The sequence below is a fragment of the Daphnia pulicaria genome, chromosome 7 (genome assembly GCF_021234035.1).
Source record: "Daphnia pulicaria isolate SC F1-1A chromosome 7, SC_F0-13Bv2, whole genome shotgun sequence".
Classification (NCBI taxonomy): Eukaryota; Metazoa; Arthropoda; class Branchiopoda; order Diplostraca; family Daphniidae; genus Daphnia; species Daphnia pulicaria.
The window spans coordinates 9,585,174-9,604,737 of record NC_060919.1 but is presented as its reverse complement, the minus strand read 5'-3'; the positions used below and the strand labels follow the sequence as shown (position 1 = coordinate 9,604,737).

Here is a 19,564-nt window from a genome sequence, read left to right as displayed (position 1 = left end):
TGAGCAGTGTTATGGGCCGGTAATCCGTGGCTTTTGACGGGCTCTCGCACTTCGGGATGAGGCGGACGAGGCCGACCGACTGGGATCCGGATACCCGTCCGTCGTGTAAAACTGATGTGAACATTTCCAGAAACACGGGCCCAATGACATCCCAAAATTGTTTGTAGAAGTCGTAGGGGATGCCATCTTCTCCTGGACTTTTGTTTGAGGGCAGCCGTGTGACAACTGCAGTTAGGTCGATCAAGGTCGGCGGCGATGTTAAGTCCGGAATTTGGGGGCGGCTACCGATGCTGTTCAAGAAGGACGTCCCCGATTGAGAGTCGCCGGCGTGGTTCTGACCAAAAACCGATTGGAATCCGTTAGTGAGGGCGGCGTTGATTGCTCCCAGATCCAATAGTTGTCCTTCAGTGTCGGTGTGTAGTTCCACGATGTTGACGTTCCGGCCGTTGCTCTTTTCTTTCCTGACATGAAAGAGGGAAGGGCTGTCGATGTCGCTATCCGTCACACTTCGGGATCTGATTTTCGCCCCCATGAGGGCGCGGAGGTGCCACTCCCGTGCTTCCTCGCGCAAGGCTTGGAAGGTGGGCCAATCGAGCTCAGTCGTAGGGTCCGTAATTTCAGCCAGGCAGTTTTGGTAAAATTGGCCCATTTCCTTGACTAAAGAGGCTCGTCGTCTGCAATAGCTTTGAGCAATCCGCTTGACACCCGGTTTGAAAACGGAGTCCCACCAAGTCACGACGTTGACGGCTTTGAGTGGGAGAGCTGTGGCGTGTCGAATAAACGTCGTCAGCTGTCGACGAAAAGCATCTTCCGACAAAATTGTCGTATTGAGTTTCCAAATAGACGGTCGGGGGGGTCTAGGCGTTGGGAGTACCGGCAGGATCGAACAAGCGGCGTGAAGCACCGCATGGTCCGTCACGTACGTAGTATCGGTTGTAATCAGTGTGAACTCCTGGCGGATGGATCTGGAGCAGTAAATGCGGTCGATCCGCGCTGATCCACCCTGGTGGAAATAGGTGTGACCTGAGTCACGGGGTCGTAAGGCCTTCCATACATCCACCAGCTCTAATCCCCCAACTAAAGCTACTAACGCATGATCGACTGGGGTGGAAGGGGTCGTTCCAGCCTTCCGGAGTCTGTCGCCCCGATCATCAACCGCGTTAAAATCCCCCATGAGTACTATTGGCTCTTTTACACAGGACAAAAAGGCAGGCACAATCACTCGGAAAAAGGTACTTCTTTCATCACGGAAAATTCTACCCGAGGGTGCATAGAGAGACACAAATGACACTTGACCAAAATTAACACAGAGGATACGACCATCAGGGTCACACATATGAGATTGCACTTTCAGGGTTTTGGAAACTAACACGGCAGTACCCGCCTTGTTGGGGCCGGGTGAAGCAAAAACTTGAAATCGACTTTCGAGAATGGGGCACGATGAGAATGCTACTTCTTGTAGGCAGATGACATCAAACTCATTTGAAACACAATAGTTGAGGAGTAGTTGAAGACGTTCCGGTGTGCTGATTCTAGCAATATTTATAGATGCGACCTTCATGATTAGTTTTGCGTTTTCGTCTGTTTTCTCGATCGCGTCCGTCTTCTCTTTGGCGATGCAGGCACGCTGGAACTTGATGTTTCTTTGGTGGACATGTCCTCCTCAAATTCGGACGGTGACATGTCTGTGTGGCCGTGCTCCCGTGCTAGGTCGAGGAGCACTTCGCCTGTTGGCGTCGGTTCCGCCGAGAGAGTCTCCATTTCTTGGGAGTCGCCCACTATGTCCGTCGATGACTCTGCCGAGGGTAAGACGCTGATCGGCGGTGTTTCTGGTACTAAAATCGTCTCATCACTCTCAGTCTTGTTTTGGGTCTTCTTCCGTCTTGAGACCTCCGTCCAAGATCTATCCGGGAGAGGCGGAAATTCAGTCGGGGTGCTCGGCGGCCTTGAAGCCGATTGAAGAGCTGCCGCCATCGACTTTTCCTTTCCCCCATTGGGTTTCTGTGGTGCAATCTTCGGTGGTGCCGGTAATAGGCGGTTTTTCCGTGCAGGGCAGTCCAGAGCCATATGACCGGGGAGGTTGCACTCACGACACGTTACCGGCTGGTTGGCGTATCGAATGTACACTTTATGTTCACCAACTTGAAGATAGGAGGGTATCGGAGAGTTAAGCGTCATCCGAACCGTGAGTTGACCGGTAAGACATGGAATCATTCCGGCTGTGGCTCCAGCATATCGGTCCCGGCGAAGGTCAAGGACAGTACCAAATTCACGCAACCGGACTTTCATTACTTCCATGTTGGCATTTGCTGGGTAATCAGAAACCCTCACAAAACGCTCCTCCACATTTGGGTCCTTGATGAGAACGTTGATCTGACGACCTTCAATACAATGCTGTCGGGCGCCGCCATGTTGGTTTAGGATGGCCGTTACGTCCGCCGTTTTGAACAGAGTGACTCGGACGACCTGGTCGCCAACCAAAAGGACTGGTGCAATTGCCAGAATCTGGCTTTCGCTGAGTCCCAGACCGGTGATGAAACGGTGTACGGATAACAATTGAAGCCTGGGGAAAGGGTTGCCGAACCCGATCTCAAAGGTGTCCTCGTACCGCATGGCGAAGCAGAGCCTCAAGCCTAGCGTCGGGAGGGGGGTGGGGAAATAAACACAAATTACACACTCCACCTGCACTAAAACTGTGCACTAAGTTAGTAGAAGCACAATAAACCACGTAGTGGCACAGGGCACGGTTGAGAAGGTCCAAATAACTGGTCTAGTGGCTGGGCCACCTGGCGGCTTGAGGAGCTCACCCAAAACACGTCCGACGAGCCTCTTGGGTGAAAGCCAGGTATCCTAGCCACTAGACCATATGGGATTTTGAACGAAGATTCCTGCCGAAACCCGGGATCGAATCAGGGACCTTTAGATCTTCAGTCTAACGCTCTCCCAACTGAGCTATTTCGGCACATTAAAAATGTAAATCAAACAAGAATAGTCCGGTAGACGGCCAATCTTTTTCGTCACAGCTACAAAGTGAACCCAATCGCATAACTCAAAAGACAAGCAATTCACTTTGGACATAGACGCTCGAAACACATTTTGACACACTTTGAACACGGCTCATTGGTCTAGTCGTATGATTCTCGCTTAGGGTGCGAGAGGTCCCGGGTTCGATTCCCGGATGAGCCCTAGAAGATCCATTCTGATTTTATTATTGTTGTCTATAATCACTTCAAGTGTGGCATTTCATGGGGATGTAGCTCAGATGGAATAGCGCTCGCTTAGCATGCTAGAAGTACGGGGATCGATACTCTGCATCTCCAGTACCACATGTTTTGCCTAGCATTGCACAATTGCAGACTCTTTACGCCTCATAATGATCAGATGTGACCGTTTTTGCCTGGGACATTACGGGAAATCATCGATACCGACGCTTTGATCTTTTCCAATAATGCAATCTTTTTCGAAATACTGATTTTGACTCTCCCAAATACTACTAGATGGCAGGTACGAAAACTGCCACGCCGTCTGTTGCCTTCCACCCTACCGGGACCAACTCCAGAGGAACTTCCGCACCCCACACGGACCAACATCAAATTGGGATTATCTTTGCTGATTTCCAACTTGTTACTGTAACACCGGAAATATCCGCAAATAAACGAAAAGAATTGAAACAATAGAATTCCTCAATAAAACGTATCTCTCCGTTCCCATACCGGGAATTTTTTTTGAGTTGGAAACGTTCCTGTATTTACTGTGCCAAAACTAGATTAACATTTTACATTATACAAAAAGCCGTCGCGTGGAAGTGTACAATGAAACTGAGATAGACAATGAGACCTGATTTTGAAACTGGAGATCACCATAATGACTTGCGGGGAGGGGGGGGGACAATTCAGCTGTGCTAAAGACTCCGATTTAGAAACGTTGGACTAACTGCGTCCATTTGGACTCGTATTCTGCGATCGAAGGAAGCCGTTTTCTCTGTCTTGTTCGCCATGTGATATCCACGAAGACTGCGACAAGGAGGCGAGCCGGGGCGTCGAGTGGGAGTTGTCCTATATCGCCGTTGATCCAATTCGTCCAGGTGCCGGAGCAGCCTAGGGACTGTAGTTTGTTTTTGAGCCAGTTGATAGCCGTTGCACGCGACGGGCATCCAATCATTAGGTGCTCCGCTGATTCAATGTCACCTTTGCACCTATCACACTCGGGATTTATCGTACCATCTATACGATTGGCCCTCTCACGGGTATAGAGGAGCCGGTGATTGAAGAGGAAAAAGGAGTCTCGAACGGAGAAAGGTAGGCGCGGGATAGTCTTCCAGATGGTGTTCCGGAAGGCGACTGGGGCAGCCGTTACAGCATAAAGTCCCAGCAGGCCACGCGTGGGGAAGGCCAGCCAATACCGTAGGAGGAAACGATCCACCGTGTCAGGCCCCAGTACAGAAGACAGGATTTGGCGTAAGAAAAGGGAGCCGAGGAAAAATTCGGTGTGAATCATCGCTAGGCCACCTTCATCGACGCTCCGATAGATGGTTCCAGGAGGGGGCCGTTCCAGCCGGCCGGCCCACAGAAATTTCAGGGCCGCTCGATTAATTTTCTCGATCAGCAGCGGTGGACAGGGAAGGATCTGGCCGACGTAAATGATTCTTGAGAAGGCCTCCACTTTCAGGAATCTTACTCGTTGAAAGAGGGTGAAGCAGCGACCGATATTTGAACGTAGCATGCCCTGGAAATGGCCGAACGCCTTTTCCCACGTTCTGGAGGTTGTTTCCTCGACGGAATGAGAGAAGGGGATTCCAAGAAGGGTTAACTGATCGACTGCTTCCAACCATTGTAATGGCTAAGATGTGCGGCGGCTCCAGCCACCTAGTCCTAGTGCTTTAGATTTCGTTTTGTTGAGACGGCTGGACGTCCATTTGCAAAAATCGCCGATCACTTGGTCACTTAAGATGATATCTTCGTCGTTGTCAGTAAAAACTGCCACGTCGTCGACAAATGCACGCACGGCCACCTTCCTTCCAAAAAAGGAGATGCCTTTCATTTCTGTTGATAATCGGAGCAGCAGTGGTTCCAGGAATAACACATAAAGGTGTATGGAAAGGGGGCATCCTTGCCGTAAAGATGACAAGCAGTCCACCTTTCCAGCAATCGACTGGCCGTTCAGCAAGAACATTTTGGCGTCGGTGTAGAGGGTTTTAATCCACGTCACGAAAGTAGGGGGATATCCAAATTTTCCCATGATGTCCCAAAGAATATCGCGCTGTACTAGGTCGTACGCCTTGGCGAAATCAATCCCAATCACCATCCTGGCACAGATGTAATATTCGGGCCCATCCCTAAATCGATGTTACGCTCTCCAACGAAGGCGAGGATGTCGCGGTAGAGGGACAAGTTGTCACTAATTCTTCGGCCCGGAATGCCGCCACGTTGGGCGTCGCCGATCACCTGTGGAAGCGTTTTCTTCAGTCGTGCCGCCATTACTCCCGCCATGATTTTATAATCACAGTTGAGCAGTGTTATGGGCCGGTAATCCGTGGCTTTTGACGGGCTCTCGCACTTCGGGATGAGGCGGACGAGGCCGACCGACTGGGATCCGGATACCCGTCCGTCGTGTAAAACTGATGTGAACATTTCCAGAAACACGGGCCCAATGACATCCCAAAATTGTTTGTAGAAGTCGTAGGGGATGCCATCTTCTCCTGGACTTTTGTTTGAGGGCAGCCGTGTGACAACTGCACTTAGGTCGATCAAGGTCGGCGGCGATGTTAAGTCCGGAATTTGGGGGCGGCTACCGATGCTGTTCAAGAAGGACGTCCCCGATTGAGAGTCGCCGGCGTGGTTCTGACCAAAAACCGATTGGAATCCGTTAGTGAGGGCGGCGTTGATTGCTCCCAGATCCAATAGTTGTCCTTCAGTGTCGGTGTGTAGTTCCACGATGTTGACGTTCCGGCCGTTGCTCTTTTCTTTCCTGACATGAAAGAGGGAAGCGCTGTCGATGTCGCTATCCGTCACACTTCGGGATCTGATTTTCGCCCCCATGAGGGCGCGGAGGTGCCACTCCCGTGCTTCCTCGCGCAAGGCTTGGAAGGTGGGCCAATCGAGCTCAGTCGTAGGGTCCGTAATTTCAGCCAGGCAGTTTTGGTAAAATTGGCCCATTTCCTTGACTAAAGAGGCTCGTCGTCTGCAATAGCTTTGAGCAATCCGCTTGACACCCGGTTTGAAAACGGAGTCCCACCAAGTCACGACGTTGACGGCTTTGAGTGGGAGAGCTGTGGCGTGTCGAATAAACGTCGTCAGCTGTCGACGAAAAGCATCTTCCGACAAAATTGTCGTATTGAGTTTCCAAATAGACGGTCGGGGGGGTCTAGGCGTTGGGAGTACCGGCAGGATCGAACAAGCGGCGTGAAGCACCGCATGGTCCGTCACGTACGTAGTATCGGTTGTAATCAGTGTGAACTCCTGGCGGATGGATCTGGAGCAGTAAATGCGGTCGATCCGCGCTGATCCACCCTGGTGGAAATAGGTGTGACCTGAGTCACGGGGTCGTAAGGCCTTCCATACATCCACCAGCTCTAATCCCCCAACTAAAGCTACTAACGCATGATCGACTGGGGTGGAAGGGGTCGTTCCAGCCTTCCGGAGTCTGTCGCCCCGATCATCAACCGCGTTAAAATCCCCCATGAGTACTATTGGCTCTTTTACACAGGACAAAAAGGCAGGCACAATCACTCGGAAAAAGGTACTTCTTTCATCACGGAAAATTCTACCCGAGGGTGCATAGAGAGACACAAATGACACTTGACCAAAATTAACACAGAGGATACGACCATCAGGGTCACACATATGAGATTGCACTTTCAGGGTTTTGGAAACTAACACGGCAGTACCCGCCTTGTTGGGGCCGGGTGAAGCAAAAACTTGAAATCGACTTTCGAGAATGGGGCACGATGAGAATGCTACTTCTTGTAGGCAGATGACATCAAACTCATTTGAAACACAATAGTTGAGGAGTAGTTGAAGACGTTCCGGTGTGCTGATTCTAGCAATATTTATAGATGCGACCTTCATGATTAGTTTTGCGTTTTCGTCTGTTTTCTCGATCGCGTCCGTCTTCTCTTTGGCGATGCAGGCACGCTGGAACTTGATGTTTCTTTGGTGGACATGTCCTCCTCAAATTCGGACGGTGACATGTCTGTGTGGCCGTGCTCCCGTGCTAGGTCGAGGAGCACTTCGCCTGTTGGCGTCGGTTCCGCCGAGAGAGTCTCCATTTCTTGGGAGTCGCCCACTATGTCCGTCGATGACTCTGCCGAGGGTAAGACGCTGATCGGCGGTGTTTCTGGTACTAAAATCGTCTCATCACTCTCAGTCTTGTTTTGGGTCTTCTTCCGTCTTGAGACCTCCGTCCAAGATCTATCCGGGAGAGGCGGGAATTCAGTCGGGGTGCTCGGCGGCCTTGAAGCCGATTGAAGAGCTGCCGCCATCGACTTTTCCTTTCCCCCATTGGGTTTCTGTGGTGCAATCTTCGGTGGTGCCGGTAATAGGCGGTTTTTCCGTGCAGGGCAGTCCAGAGCCATATGACCGGGGAGGTTGCACTCACGACACGTTACCGGCTGGTTGGCGTATCGAATGTACACTTTATGTTCACCAACTTGAAGATAGGAGGGTATCGGAGAGTTAAGCGTCATCCGAACCGTGAGTTGACCGGTAAGACATGGAATCATTCCGGCTGTGGCTCCAGCATATCGGTCCCGGCGAAGGTCAAGGACAGTACCAAATTCACGCAACCGGACTTTCATTACTTCCATGTTGGCATTTGCTGGGTAATCAGAAACCCTCACAAAACGCTCCTCCACATTTGGGTCCTTGATGAGAACGTTGATCTGACGACCTTCAATACAATGCTGTCGGGCGCCGCCATGTTGGTTTAGGATGGCCGTTACGTCCGCCGTTTTGAACAGAGTGACTCGGACGACCTGGTCGCCAACCAAAAGGACTGGTGCAATTGCCAGAATCTGGCTTTCGCTGAGTCCCAGACCGGTGATGAAACGGTGTACGGATAACAATTGAAGCCTGGGGAAAGGGTTGCCGAACCCGATCTCAAAGGTGTCCTCGTACCGCATGGCGAAGCAGAGCCTCAAGCCTAGCGTCGGGAGGGGGGTGGGGAAATAAACACAAATTACACACTCCACCTGCACTAAAACTGTGCACTAAGTTAGTAGAAGCACAATAAACCACGTAGTGGCACAGGGCACGGTTGAGAAGGTCCAAATAACTGGTCTAGTGGCTGGGCCACCTGGCGGCTTGAGGAGCTCACCCAAAACACGTCCGACGAGCCTCTTGGGTGAAAGCCAGGTATCCTAGCCACTAGACCATATGGGATTTTGAACGAAGATTCCTGCCGAAACCCGGGATCGAATCAGGGACCTTTAGATCTTCAGTCTAACGCTCTCCCAACTGAGCTATTTCGGCACATTAAAAATGTAAATCAAACAAGAATAGTCCGGTAGACGGCCAATCTTTTTCGTCACAGCTACAAAGTGAACCCAATCGCATAACTCAAAAGACAAGCAATTCACTTTGGACATAGACGCTCGAAACACATTTTGACACACTTTGAACACGGCTCATTGGTCTAGTCGTATGATTCTCGCTTAGGGTGCGAGAGGTCCCGGGTTCGATTCCCGGATGAGCCCTAGAAGATCCATTCTGATTTTATTATTGTCGTCTATAATCACTTCAAGTGTTGCATTTCATGGGGATGTAGCTCAGATGGTAGAGCACTCGTTTATCATGCGAGAAGTACGGGGATCGATACCCTGCATCTCCAGTACCACATGTTTTGCCTAGCATTGCACAATTGCAGACTCTTTACGCCTCATAATGATCAGATGTGACCGTTTTTGCCTGGGACATGACGGGAAATCATCGATACCGACGCTTTGATCTTTTCCAATAATGCAATCTTTTTCGAAATACTGATTTTGACTCTCCCAAATACTACTAGATGGCAGGTACGAAAACTGCCACGCCGTCTGTTGCCTTCCACCCTACCGGGACCAACTCCAGAGGAACTTCCGCACCCCACACGGACCAACATCAAATTGGGATGATCTTTGCTGATTTCCAACTTGTTACTGTAACACCGGAAATATCCGCAAATAAACGAAAAGAATTGAAACAATAGAATTCCTCAATAAAACGTATCTCTCCGTTCCCATACCGGGAATTTTTTTTGAGTTGGAAACGTTCCTGTATTTACTGTGCTAAAACTAGATTAACATTTTACATTATACAAAAAGCCGTCGCGTGGAAGTGTACAATGAAACTGAGATAGACAATGAGACCTGATTTTGAAACTGGAGATCACCATAATGACTTGCGGGGAGGGGGGGGGGGGACAATTCAGCTGTGCTAAAGACTCCGATTTAGAAACGTTGGACTAACTGCGTCCATTTGGACTCGTATTCTGCGATCGAAGGAAGCCGTTTTCTCTGTCTTGTTCGCCATGTGATATCCACGAAGACTGCGACAAGGAGGCGAGCCGGGGCGTCGAGTGGGAGTTGTCCTATATCGCCGTTGATCCAATTCGTCCAGGTGCCGGAGCAGCCTAGGGACTGTAGTTTGTTTTTGAGCCAGTTGATAGCCGTTGCACGCGACGGGCATCCAATCATTAGGTGCTCCGCTGATTCAATGTCACCTTTGCACCTATCACACTCGGGATTTATCGTACCATCTATACGATTGGCCCTCTCACGGGTATAGAGGAGCCGGTGATTGAAGAGGAAAAAGGAGTCTCGAACGGAGAAAGGTAGGCGCGGGATAGTCTTCCAGATGGTGTTCCGGAAGGCGACTGGGGCAGCCGTTACAGCATAAAGTCCCAGCAGGCCACGCGTGGGGAAGGCCAGCCAATACCGTAGGAGGAAACGATCCACCGTGTCAGGCCCCAGTACAGAAGACAGGATTTGGCGTAAGAAAAGGGAGCCGAGGAAAAATTCGGTGTGAATCATCGCTAGGCCACCTTCATCGACGCTCCGATAGATGGTTCCAGGAGGGGGCCGTTCCAGCCGGCCGGCCCACAGAAATTTCAGGGCCGCTCGATTAATTTTCTCGATCAGCAGCGGTGGACAGGGAAGGATCTGGCCGACGTAAATGATTCTTGAGAAGGCCTCCACTTTCAGGAATCTTACTCGTTGAAAGAGGGTGAAGCAGCGACCGATATTTGAACGTAGCATGCCCTGGAAATGGCCGAACGCCTTTTCCCACGTTCTGGAGGTTGTTTCCTCGACGGAATGAGAGAAGGGGATTCCAAGAAGGGTTAACTGATCGACTGCTTCCAACCATTGTAATGGCCAAGATGTGCGGCGGCTCCAGCCACCTAGTCCTAGTGCTTTAGATTTCGTTTTGTTGAGACGGCTGGACGTCCATTTGCAAAAATCGCCGATCACTTGGTCACTTAAGATGATATCTTCGTCGTTGTCAGTAAAAACTGCCACGTCGTCGACAAATGCACGCACGGCCACCTTCCTTCCAAAAAAGGAGATGCCTTTCATTTCTGTTGATAATCGGAGCAGCAGTGGTTCCAGGAATAACACATAAAGGTGTATGGAAAGGGGGCATCCTTGCCGTAAAGATGACAAGCAGTCCACCTTTCCAGCAATCGACTGGCCGTTCAGCAAGAACATTTTGGCGTCGGTGTAGAGGGTTTTAATCCACGTCACGAAAGTAGGGGGATATCCAAATTTTCCCATGATGTCCCAAAGAATATCGCGCTGTACTAGGTCGTACGCCTTGGTGAAATCAATCCCAATCACCACTCCTGGCACAGATGTAATATTCGGGCCCATCCCTAAATCGATGTTACGCTCTCCAACGAAGGCGAGGATGTCGCGGTAGAGGGACAAGTTGTCACTAATTCTTCGGCCCGGAATGCCGCCACGTTGGGCGTCGCCGATCACCTGTGGAAGCGTTTTCTTCAGTCGTGCCGCCATTACTCCCGCCATGATTTTATAATCACAGTTGAGCAGTGTTATGGGCCGGTAATCCGTGGCTTTTGACGGGCTCTCGCACTTCGGGATGAGGCGGACGAGGCCGACCGACTGGGATCCGGATACCCGTCCGTCGTGTAAAACTGATGTGAACATTTCCAGAAACACGGGCCCAATGACATCCCAAAATTGTTTGTAGAAGTCGTAGGGGATGCCATCTTCTCCTGGACTTTTGTTTGAGGGCAGCCGTGTGACAACTGCACTTAGGTCGATCAAGGTCGGCGGCGATGTTAAGTCCGGAATTTGGGGGCGGCTACCGATGCTGTTCAAGAAGGACGTCCCCGATTGAGAGTCGCCGGCGTGGTTCTGACCAAAAACCGATTGGAATCCGTTAGTGAGGGCGGCGTTGATTGCTCCCAGATCCAATAGTTGTCCTTCAGTGTCGGTGTGTAGTTCCACGATGTTGACGTTCCGGCCGTTGCTCTTTTCTTTCCTGACATGAAAGAGGGAAGCGCTGTCGATGTCGCTATCCGTCACACTTCGGGATCTGATTTTCGCCCCCATGAGGGCGCGGAGGTGCCACTCCCGTGCTTCCTCGCGCAAGGCTTGGAAGGTGGGCCAATCGAGCTCAGTCGTAGGGTCCGTAATTTCAGCCAGGCAGTTTTGGTAAAATTGGCCCATTTCCTTGACTAAAGAGGCTCGTCGTCTGCAATAGCTTTGAGCAATCCGCTTGACACCCGGTTTGAAAACGGAGTCCCACCAAGTCACGACGTTGACGGCTTTGAGTGGGAGAGCTGTGGCGTGTCGAATAAACGTCGTCAGCTGTCGACGAAAAGCATCTTCCGACAAAATTGTCGTATTGAGTTTCCAAATAGACGGTCGGGGGGGGGGGGGTCTAGGCGTTGGGAGTACCGGCAGGATCGAACAAGCGGCGTGAAGCACCGCATGGTCCGTCACGTACGTAGTATCGGTTGTAATCAGTGTGAACTCCTGGCGGATGGATCTGGAGCAGTAAAAGCGGTCGATCCGCGCTGATCCACCCTAGTGGAAATAGGTGTGACCTGAGTCACGGGGTCGTAAGGCCTTCCATACATCCACCAGCTCTAATCCCCCAACTAAAGCTACTAACGCATGATCGACTGGGGTGGAAGGGGTCGTTCCAGCCTTCCGGAGTCTGTCGCCCCGATCATCAACCGCGTTAAAATCCCCCATGAGTACTATTGGCTCTTTTACACAGGACAAAAAGGCAGGCACAATCACTCGGAAAAAGGTACTTCTTTCATCACGGAAAATTCTACCCGAGGGGGCATAGAGAGACACAAATGACACTTGACCAAAATTAACACAGAGGATACGACCATCAGGGTTACACATATGAGATTGCACTTTCAGGGTTTTGGAAACTAACACGGCAGTACCCGCCTTGTTGGGGCCGGGTGAAGCAAAAACTTGAAATCGACTTTCGAGAATGGGGCACGATGAGAATGCTACTTCTTGTAGGCAGATGACATCAAACTCATTTGAAACACAATAGTTGAGGAGTAGTTGAAGACGTTCCGGTGTGCTGATTCTAGCAATATTTATAGATGCGACCTTCATGATTAGTTTTGCGTTTTCGTCTGTTTTCTCGATCGCGTCCGTCTTCTCTTTGGCGATGCAGGCACGCTGGAACTTGATGTTTCTTTGGTGGACATGTCCTCCTCAAATTCGGACGGTGACATGTCTGTGTGGCCGTGCTCCCGTGCTAGGTCGAGGAGCACTTCGCCTGTTGGCGTCGGTTCCGCCGAGAGAGTCTCCATTTCTTGGGAGTCGCCCACTATGTCCGTCGATGACTCTGCCGAGGGTAAGACGCTGATCGGCGGTGTTTCTGGTACTAAAATCGTCTCATCACTCTCAGTCTTGTTTTGGGTCTTCTTCCGTCTTGAGACCTCCGTCCAAGATCTATCCGGGAGAGGCGGGAATTCAGTCGGGGTGCTCGGCGGCCTTGAAGCCGATTGAAGAGCTGCCGCCATCGACTTTTCCTTTCCCCCATTGGGTTTCTGTGGTGCAATCTTCGGTGGTGCCGGTAATAGGCGGTTTTTCCGTGCAGGGCAGTCCAGAGCCATATGACCGGGGAGGTTGCACTCACGACACGTTACCGGCTGGTTGGCGTATCGAATGTACACTTTATGTTCACCAACTTGAAGATAGGAGGGTATCGGAGAGTTAAGCGTCATCCGAACCGTGAGTTGACCGGTAAGACATGGAATCATTCCGGCTGTGGCTCCAGCATATCGGTCCCGGCGAAGGTCAAGGACAGTACCAAATTCACGCAACCGGACTTTCATTACTTCCATGTTGGCATTTGCTGGGTAATCAGAAACCCTCACAAAACGCTCCTCCACATTTGGGTCCTTGATGAGAACGTTGATCTGACGACCTTCAATACAATGCTGTCGGGCGCCGCCATGTTGGTTTAGGATGGCCGTTACGTCCGCCGTTTTGAACAGAGTGACTCGGACGACCTGGTCGCCAACCAAAAGGACTGGTGCAATTGCCAGAATCTGGCTTTCGCTGAGTCCCAGACCGGTGATGAAACGGTGTACGGATAACAATTGAAGCCTGGGGAAAGGGTTGCCGAACCCGATCTCAAAGGTGTCCTCGTACCGCATGGCGAAGAAGAGCCTCAAGCCTAGCGTCGGGAGGGGGGTGGGGAAATAAACACAAATTACACACTCCACCTGCACTAAAACTGTGCACTAAGTTAGTAGAAGCACAATAAACCACGTAGTGGCACAGGGCACGGTTGAGAAGGTCCAAATAACTGGTCTAGTGGCTGGGCCACCTGGCGGCTTGAGGAGCTCACCCAAAACACGTCCGACGAGCCTCTTGGGTGAAAGCCAGGTATCCTAGCCACTAGACCATATGGGATTTTGAACGAAGATTCCTGCCGAAACCCGGGATCGAACCAGGGACCTTTAGATCTTCAGCCTAACGCTCTCCCAACTGAGCTATTTCGACACATTCAAATTGTAAATCAAACAAGAATAGTCCGGTAGACGGCCAATATTTTTCGTCACAGCTACAAAGTGAACCCAATCGCATAACTCAAAAGACAAGCAATTCACTTTGGACATAGACGCTCGAAACACATTTTGACACTCTTTGAACACGGCTCATTTGTCTAGTCGTATGATTCTCGCGTAAGGTGCGAGAGGTCCCGGGTTCGATTCCCGGATGAGCCCTAGAAGATCCATTCTGATTTTATTATTGTTTTCTATAATCACTTCAAGTATTGCATTTCATGGGGATGTAGCTCAGATGGTAGAGCGCTCGCTTAGCATGCGAGAAGTACGGGGATCGATACCCTGCATTTCCAGTACCACATGTTTTGCCTAGCATTGCACAATTGCAGACTCTTTACGCCTCATAATGATCAGATGTGACCGTTTTTGCCTGGGACAATACGGAAAATCATCGATACCGACGCTTTGATCTTTTCCAATAATGCAATCTTTTTCGAAATACTGATTTTGACTCTCCCAAATACTACTAGATGGCAGGTACGAAAACTTCCACGCCGTCTGTTGCCTTCCACCCTACCGGGACTAACTCCAGAGGAACTTCCGCACCCCACACGGACCAACATCAAATTGGGATTATCTTTGCTGATTTCCAACTTGTTACTGTAACACCGGAAATATCCGCAAATAAACGAAAAGAATTGAAACAATAGAATTCCTGACTAAAACGTATCTTTCCGTTCCCATACCGGGAATCGAACCCGAGCCTCCTGGGTGAAAGCCAGGTATCCTAGCCACTAGACCATATGGGATTTTGAACGAAGATTCCTGCCGAAACCCGGGATCGAACCAGGGACCTTTAGATCTTCAGTCTAACGCTCTCCCAACTGAGCTATTTCGGCACATTCAAAATGTAAATCAAACAAGAATAGTCCGGTAGACGGCCAATCTTTTTCGTCACAGCTACAATGTGAACCCAATCGCATAACTCAAAAGACAAGCAATTCACTTTGGACATAGACGATCGAAACACATTTTGACACTCTTTGAACACGGCTCATTGGTCTAGTCGTATGATTCTCGCTTAGGGTGCGAGAGGTCCCGGGTTCGATTCCCGGATGAGCCCTAGAAGATCCATTCTGATTTTATTATTGTTGTCTATAATCACTTCAAGTGATGAATTGCATGGGGATGTAGCTCAGATGGTAGAGCGCTCGCTTAGCATGCGAGAAGTACGGGGATCGATACCCTGCATCTCCAGTACCACATGTTTCGCCTAGCATTGCACAATAGCAAACTCTTTACGCCTCATAATGATCAGATGTGACCGTTTTTGCCTGGGACATTACGGGAAATCATCGATACCGACGCTTTGATCTTTTCCAATAATGCAATCTTTTTCGAAATACTGATTTTGACTCTCCCAAATACTACTAGATGGCAGGTACGAAAACTGCCACGCCGTCTGTTGCCTTCCACCCTACCGGGACCAACTCCAGAGGAACTTCCGCACCCCACACGGACCAACATCAAATTGGGATTATCTTTGCTGATTTCCAACTTGTTACTGTAACACCGGAAATATCCGCAAATAAACGAAAAGAATTGAAACAATAGAATTCCTGAATAAAACATATCTCTCCGTTCCCATACCGGGAATCGAACCCGAGCCTCCTGGGTGAAAGCCAGGTATCCTAGCCACTAGACCATATGGGATTTTGAACGAAGATTCCTGCCGAAACCCGGGATCGAACCAGGGACCTTTAGATCTTCAGTCTAACGCTCTCCCAACTGAGCTATTTCGGCACATTCAAAATGTAAATCAAACAAGAATACTCCGGTAGACGGCCAATCTTTTTCGTCACAGCTACAAAGTGAACCCAATCGCATAACTCAAAAGACAAGCAATTCACTTTGGACATAGAAACTCGAAACACATTTTGACACCCTTTGAACACGGCTCATTGGTCTAGTCGTATGATTCTCGCTTAGGGTGCGAGAGGTCCCGGGTTCGATTCCCGGATGAGCCCTAGAAGATCCATTCTTATTTTATTATTGTTGTCTATAATCACTTCAAGTGTTGCATTTCATGGGGATGTAGCTCAGATGGTAGAGCGCTCGCTTAGCATGCGAGAGGCCAGAGGCATGCGCATACCCTGCATCTCCAGTACCACATGTTTTGCCTAGCATTGCACAATTGCAGACTCTTTACGCCTCATAATGATCAGATGTGACCGTTTTTGCCTGGGACATTACGGGAAATCATCGATACCGACGCTTTGATCTTTTCCAATAATGCAATCTTTTTCGAAATACTGATTTTGACTCTCCCAAATACTACTAGATGGCAGGTACGAAAACTGCCACGCCGTCTGTTGCCTTCCACCCTACCGGGACCAACTCCAGAGGAACTTCCGCACCCCACACGGACCAACATCAAATTGGGATTATCTTTGCTGATTTCCAACTTGTTACTGTAACACCGGAAATATCCGCAAATAAACGAAATGAATTAAAACAATAGAATTCCTGAATAAAACATATCTCTCCGTTCCCATACCGGGAATCGAACCCGAGCCTCCTGGGTGAAAGCCAGGTATCCTAGCCACTAGACCATATGGGATTTTGAACGAAGATTCCTGCCGAAACCCTGGATCGAACCAGGGACCTTTAGATCTGCAGTCTTTTTTTTTTTTTTTTTTTTTTATTTAAACGATTTATCATCTGTGGGGGATCCAAGAAATATTAATTGTAATGAAAGAACAATTTTGTATAAAGATAAGAAAAAATCTGTTGAGAATTTTGAGAGGGAATATTTATGAATTAGAAGGTGACATCTGGGGAGAATTTTTTGAATGAAGGAGGCTTGACCAGAGAGACTGTATTTCATTTATGGCTGGGGTGAGGTTTTGGCTGCGGGCGGTCCAGACGGTAATGATGTAGGATTGGATGAGTGCCAGTATTTTCTCTTTATTGGGGCCATTTCCAATGTCTCCATTTATTGTTGATTTAAGTGGTTTTTGACATCCAAGTTTCGTTAGTTGAATTCGGAGCCATAAACTGATGTGAACTTTCTCAGAACAGAGTAACATAAGATGGTCGTCAGTTTCTTGGCCGCCATTGCATAGAGGACATTGGTCATTTCTAGAAAGTCTGAGGCTTGTGAGGCGCATTTTGGTAGGGAGCTGATTATGGTTGAAATCCCAGACCAGTTCAGCGTTTCTTCCTTTCATTTTGGCCACCCAACGCCAGATGCAAGCCCAGTCAAGGTCCGGTTTCGCAACCTCGGTTCTCCTTGGTTGCCCAAGGTTAGCGATCAGGTGATTGTAGGTGGCGCGGTGATTGGATACGGTTGACGATGTGAAGATGCCAGCTTTAAGTAGATCGGTGATGGTTGATAGTGCGGTGGTGAAGTATGGATGTGATGAATGGGTTGCATTAAATCTGGGCTGGATGATTTGTTGAAGGAGATTCTTGAGGTGTGGACCCAACCAATAAACGGCTGCAGCTCTCTCAATAGCCTCGGGATGGATTAAAGATTTAAAGATTTGACGGGTGAAAAGGGATTGGAAGAATTGAAAAAGTAAGGTGACTCCAAGTCCACCTTGGAGTCGGGGGCGGATCAAAACATTTAGGGGTGGGTGCTCTCTTCGTTGTGCCCAAAGAAATTTGTAGCATTTTTGTTGGAGGAGAAGGGCTTGGGTTTTGTTGCAAGGGAGTACATGAGCTATATGAACAAGTTGTGATAAGACATGTTGTTTGATGAATAGGACGCGACCATAAAAAGTGAAATGACGGTGTGTGTTTGTGATAAGAATATTTTGTATGATGTTGAATTGTCTTTGCCAATTGTCTCTTGCTGTTGTTTTTATTTCAGAAGAAAAATTAATTCCAAGAATTTTCAAATTGTCTACTTGAGTTATCCAATCATGTGGCCAAGTACGTTTAGGATGAGTTTGATTGAAAATGTTTCTACGTGGGATCCAAACTCCAACCTTAGGAATCCCAGCCGACGCAGCTAACGTCTGCGCTACTACGGCCTGTGGACATTGATTTAAAGTCCAAGTGCCTAGACCAAGTAATTTTGTCTTCCCTTTGTTAATACGTGCATTTGTTCAGGCACAAAATTCTAGAATAATCTCGCATGCACGACGTACATCTTTCATTGATGAGACAAAAACTACTAGATCATCTACATATGCACGAACTTTGATGCGTTTTCCGTAGTGTTCAATTCCGTCAATACCCCTAGACAAGCAAACTAAAAGCGGTTCAATATAGAGGGCAAACAGATGGACTGACAGAGGGCACCCCTGTCGCACGGATTGTGCATTGTCCACAGTACCGACTATGTCATTACCGTTCAATGGGCATAGTTCAGTTATACTGTACAGCGTTTTCAACCAATCAACAAAGAGGGGGGGATAGCCCATGGCTGTCATTACTTCCCACAGAACGTCTCGATTGACAAGGTCATATGCTTTCTCTAAATCGTACGCGATAATGGCGGCCGGTTTGAGAGAAGATACCTCTTTTGATTTACGACCTGTATTATCAATGACATCTCGGATTAAACACAAGCTGTCAAAGATATAGCGGCCGGGTACACCACCTTTTTGATGTGAGTCTAGAGAGTTTTGAAGAGATTTTCTCAGACGAAAAGCCAATACTGACGCGATTAACTTGTAATCGGTATTTAACAAGGAGATTGGTCGGTAATCGGTGATTTTACTCGGTGTTGGGATTTTTGGGACTAATCTTATAGCTGCCCTTCCCTGCGACGGCTGGAGTTTTCTTTTTTCGAAGACGCAATTCATCATTTCCAGAAAATGAACACCAATAACATCCCAAAATTTTATATAAAACTCAAAAGGAATGCCATCTGTACCCGGGGCCTTGTTCTTTTTAGTTGCCTTAAGGGCGTTGTTAATTTCATCTATTGTGAACGGATCTACAAGAAAGTTGTCACTCTCCGAGATCGAACCTAGTACTCCTCGATTCAACGCTTGAGCGTTTAACGACTGAGCTACCACTGATACACCCGAATCGTTTTTAGTGGGTTTTGTACGGGTAAGTGCACCTCTAATCCCTTCTAGAAATTTTCCAGCTAATTGGGTATTGGGGGAGGGCTGGTTCTGAAAAATTCTACTAAAGTGTTCAATTATTTCTTGGTTAATCTGCTCAGGTTGGGTAATTTTACAGTTATCATTAGTTTTGAGCTGAGTGATCAGAGACTTCTGGAAATTGCTCGTTGACTTGTTCATATGAAAGGTAGATGGCTCTTCTTCGGCTATACTTTGAACGCGTGAACGTATTGCAAATCCCCTCAATGCTTCTCGCTCCCAGGCTAGAAACTCACGTTTCAACTCCATGTAACGCGCATGATTGAAATTTACATTGTTCACGGTTTCTTTTAGTTGATGTTGGAGTAATTTCCTTTTGACTCTCTGATCACAGATTCTCTTTTTACAATAGTTAATTGATAATCGCCTGAGGCTAGGTTTGAAAATAATCTCCCACCAATGGTCTACATTTTCAATACGGGATGGGTGTTGGGACATTTCTTCAATAAAGACAT

At 48.7% G+C, this 19,564-nt stretch overlaps 9 non-coding genes across 9 annotated transcripts; 4 read left to right on the top strand and 5 right to left on the bottom strand.

The window, feature by feature from the left end:
* The first annotated feature begins 3,114 nt into the window (after nt 1–3,114).
* Trnap-agg lies at nt 3,115–3,186 on the top strand. Its single transcript has one exon. It is a non-coding gene; the product is annotated as a tRNA-Pro (tRNA).
* A 5,434-nt stretch (nt 3,187–8,620) lies between these two features.
* Nucleotides 8,621–8,692, top strand: Trnap-agg. Its single transcript has one exon. It is a non-coding gene; the product is annotated as a tRNA-Pro (tRNA).
* A 6,034-nt stretch (nt 8,693–14,726) lies between these two features.
* Nucleotides 14,727–14,798, bottom strand: Trnae-uuc. Its single transcript has one exon. It is a non-coding gene; the product is annotated as a tRNA-Glu (tRNA).
* Nucleotides 14,799–14,815: 17 nt separating this feature from the next.
* Trnaf-gaa lies at nt 14,816–14,888 on the bottom strand. The gene has a single exon. It is a non-coding gene; the product is annotated as a tRNA-Phe (tRNA).
* A 152-nt stretch (nt 14,889–15,040) lies between these two features.
* On the top strand, nt 15,041–15,112 carry Trnap-agg. Its single transcript has one exon. It is a non-coding gene; the product is annotated as a tRNA-Pro (tRNA).
* A 518-nt stretch (nt 15,113–15,630) lies between these two features.
* Nucleotides 15,631–15,702, bottom strand: Trnae-uuc. The gene has a single exon. It is a non-coding gene; the product is annotated as a tRNA-Glu (tRNA).
* A 17-nt stretch (nt 15,703–15,719) lies between these two features.
* Nucleotides 15,720–15,792, bottom strand: Trnaf-gaa. Its single transcript has one exon. It is a non-coding gene; the product is annotated as a tRNA-Phe (tRNA).
* A 152-nt stretch (nt 15,793–15,944) lies between these two features.
* On the top strand, nt 15,945–16,016 carry Trnap-agg. Its single transcript has one exon. It is a non-coding gene; the product is annotated as a tRNA-Pro (tRNA).
* A 521-nt stretch (nt 16,017–16,537) lies between these two features.
* Nucleotides 16,538–16,609, bottom strand: Trnae-uuc. The gene has a single exon. It is a non-coding gene; the product is annotated as a tRNA-Glu (tRNA).
* Between the last annotated feature and the right edge of the window lie 2,955 nt (nt 16,610–19,564).